Source organism: Gorilla gorilla, chromosome 8 (genome assembly GCF_029281585.2).
Source record: "Gorilla gorilla gorilla isolate KB3781 chromosome 8, NHGRI_mGorGor1-v2.1_pri, whole genome shotgun sequence".
Lineage (NCBI taxonomy): Eukaryota > Metazoa > Chordata > Mammalia > Primates > Hominidae > Gorilla > Gorilla gorilla.
In genome coordinates this window covers 25,377,195-25,381,001 of record NC_073232.2, presented here as the reverse complement: position 1 = coordinate 25,381,001, position 3,807 = coordinate 25,377,195, and the positions used below count along the sequence as shown (strand labels likewise).

The 3,807-nt window shown below is 39.5% G+C and overlaps 1 non-coding gene across 1 annotated transcript; it reads left to right on the top strand.

Moving 5' to 3' along the window:
- The first annotated feature begins 3,195 nt into the window (after nucleotides 1–3,195).
- Nucleotides 3,196–3,300, top strand: LOC115936145 (small nucleolar RNA U13). Its single transcript, XR_004071723.1, has one exon. It is a non-coding gene; the product is annotated as a small nucleolar RNA U13 (small nucleolar RNA).
- The last annotated feature ends 507 nt before the right edge of the window (nucleotides 3,301–3,807 follow it).

Genomic DNA, 3,807 nt, shown 5'->3' with positions numbered 1-3,807 from the left:
TGGGCAACAAAGTGAGACCGCATGTCTACAAAAAGTAAAACAATTAGCTGGGCATGGTGGTGCATGCCTGTAGTCCCAGCTTCTCAGGAGATGGAGGCAGGAGGATTGCTTGAGCCCAGGATATCAAGGCTGCAGTGAGCTATGTATGATTGTGCCACTGCACTCCAGCCTGGGCAATAGAGTGACACCCTATCTCAAAAATAACAACAACGACAAAGTGCATGATACATTATGGATAATTCTGTTTATTTACAAACTCATACTTAACATGATATAATGGAGAAATATGTTACTATCTCTAAGAGAAGTATGAGGTAGCTTTCTTTTTCACTTCCCGAGATCACTTTCCAGTGGTTTTGACATTTTAGTCTCAGAGAATTTTACTGGGCCCTAGGTTAATGTCTGTTACTTCTCACACATGTTTGTTGTCTCATGGTGCTTGAGTAAAGAGGTTTTTTTTTTTTTTTCTTCTCTGGTCCCTAGATAGACCTTCATTTTGTTTAGAGAAAATTGAAGGCTCCTATTGCTAAAAATAAGAGAGATGAATTGATAGTTAAATGTATTAAATAAAAACATTATACTTGGCTGAAAATGAGACTAGCAAGACATAAAAAATACCATTATAATATTTTCCACTTCTCTTAATTTGACACTAAACGGCTTGCTTTCCTTTATACATAGTCAACATCAGCTCGCCAGAAGGTTTGGTAGTTAAGAAACAAGCTGTTAAATATTAAAGCTGTATCTATGTAATTGAATGTTTTTGGTGTGGCTGTGCTCTAAATATATCCTATTAAAATACTGTTCTACAGAGATATTTAATTACTGACATCTAATCATGCTACTGCTGCTTCTTTAACCAAGCGAAAATATGAAGTGCTAGAAAGAAAACAGTTTCATTTTAAACAGCAACATTTTATTAATCTCAGCCATAAAAGCAAACTCAGATTTCCAAATGAAATCAAACCATTTTTAAAGACAGCATTTTTCAGTTTGGTAATCCTTGTGTAATGCGGAGATATATGGCTATACTTCAGGCATTAAAACATTCTCACAAATAATGCACACAATAAAAGTTAATTATGCTCATTTATTACATCAAAATAAAATCTAAACTATGAAATTCACAAGGAGAATTTCGCAGTCAACTATGGAAGATTATTTTAGATGTTTATGACCATAACAGTTTTAATACCGTAGACAATTTAGGAAGACATTAAGACCATAAACAGACAATAATAATGTCTTTCACTTGTGGAGTGCTTTCACAAATTCACGAACATTACCTCATTTTATCAAAACAGTAGTTCTGTGAATTAGGTGGGGAAAATATTGTTATAATCATTTTGACATATGGAGAAATTGAGGACATGGAAATGTGTGTGTCTTGTTTTAGTTCACAAAGTAAGTAGCAAAAGTGGAATTATAATCCAAGACTCTTAATTTCAATTTTTGAAAATTAGAAACCATGTTAAATGTTAGTAGTTTTTAATAGTGGTTTCTGGTGTTCAATCTTATGCTTTTTAAAATTAAGAAGGTGCTATTTAAAGTGATGTGGGCTGGGCGTGGTGGCTCACACCTGTAATCCCAGCACTTTGGGAGGCCGAGGCGGGCGGATCATGAGATCAGGAGATCTAGACCATCCTGGCTAACATGGTAAAACCCCATCTCTACTAAAAATACAAAAAATTACCTGGGTGCAGTGGTGGGCACCTGTAGTCCCAGCTACTCGGGAGGCTGAGGCAGGAGAATGGCGTGAACTCAGAAGGCAAAGCTTGCAGCGAGCCAAGATTGCGCCACTGCACTCCAGCCTGGGCAACAGAGCGAGACTCCGTCTCAAAAAAATAAAAATAAATAAATAAATAAATATATAGATAAAGTGTGTGGCAAAAATGACTTCATCAATAAATATTTTCCCTCAGTGCAACATACTAAAAATTCTAACTTCATACAAAGACCACAAAACAACTACAAACCCATTTTGGTTCGAAGGTAGTATTGTGGGGGAAGAAGCCTATTGATTGATTTTTCTCCTCATTCTCACTAAATAAATTTACTCTTACAAACACGTGAATTTTTCCCTCTTTTTTTTATTTTGGATATGGAATCTTGCTCTGTCACCTAGACTAGAGTGCAGTGGCACGATCATGGCTCATCATAATCTTGACCTCCCAGGCTCAAGTGATCCTCCCACCTCAGCCTCCTGAGTAGCTGGGACTGCAATCATGTGCCACCGTGCCTGGCTGATTTTTGTATTTTTTTGTAGAGATGGGTTCTCAGTAAGTTGCCCAGATTGGTCTTGACCTCCTGGGCTCAGTGATCCTCCTGCCTTGGCCTCCCAAGTGCTGGGATTACAAGCAATAGCCACTGCACTTGGCCAAACAAGTTAATTTCTATCAAAGAGAAGAGAGTGACTCTTTCTTCCTAGTGTCTGTGAGTACGTTCACAAGAGGCAAGTAGGAAGGAGAAATGATGTACCTTCAATGCTAAAAGGAAAGTTGCCCCTGTTAAATACTGACATGATGATTTGGTTCATGTTCACAATGAAGGAGTCAGGAAATTTAAAGTTTGATCTTTGAATAAGAAATGGGATATACCACTCTCTTATCCCAGCTCTCAAGATATTCAAAATAAATAAACTGACCAGCTTTATAATTTCATGACTTCGGATTAAAATGTCAGCCCACTAATCTACTGAGTAAGAGACAGCCCAGCCAAAGAGATGGACAATCAATCAATATCCATGATAATGAAATACGTGAATTCAGCTTTCTGATTTTTGGGGTTTTTTTTGTTTGTTTGTTTTTGGTCACGCCGCACGTGAACCCATGAATTCCGCTTTCAAAATGTTTAATCTAACCTGCTTTGAACAAAATTGTGATTTTTTTTTTTTTTTGAGACAGAGTCTCGCCTTGTCACCCAGGCTGGAGTCCAGTGGCATGGTCTTGGCTCACTGCAACCTCCATCTCCTGGGTTCAAGTGGTTCTCCTGCCTCTGTATTCTGAGTAGCTGGGATTACAGGCGTGTGCCACCATGCCTGGCTAATTTTCATATTTTTAGTAGAGACGGAATTTCATCATGTTGGCCAGGCTGGTCTCAAAATCCTGATCTCAGGTGATCCACACACCTCGCCCTCCCAAAGTCCTGGAATTACAGGTGTGAGCCATTGCACCCGGCCAAAATTCTGATTTAATGATCCTTTTGTAGTTCATGGGCATGACCATCGAGTGTTTACATGCATGTGTGAGATATGACACCTTCTGAACCTTGTTACGGAGTTGGCATGTTACCCATCTAACCTGAAAAAAAATTCTTATTTAACCTTTCTAATTATCTAGACCAGTAGTCAACCAATATCTTCTGTAAAGTGCCAGACAGTAAATATTTCAGGCTTGCAGAGCATAGAGTCTCCACTGAAACTGCTCAACTCTGCCATTATAGTGCAAAAGCAGCCACAGCCAGTGTGCTAACAAATGGATCCCTCCGCCTTTCAGTAAAACTTTTTTTTTTTTTGAGATGGAGTTTTGCTGTTGTCGCCCAGGCTAGAGTGCAATGGTGTGATCTCGGCTCGCCGCAGCCTCTGCCTCCCGCCTCCCAGGTTCAAGTGATTCTCCTGCCTCAGCCTCCTGGGATTACAGGCGTGTGCCACCACACCCAGCTAATTTTTGTATTATTAGTAGAGACAGGGTTTCATCATGTTGGCCAGGCTTGTCTCAAACTCCTGACCTCAGGCAGCCACAGGCTGCAGTTGGCCAACCCCTGATCTAGACAGGTTGGATTTTGTTGTTTTATCTATGAAACTTTATG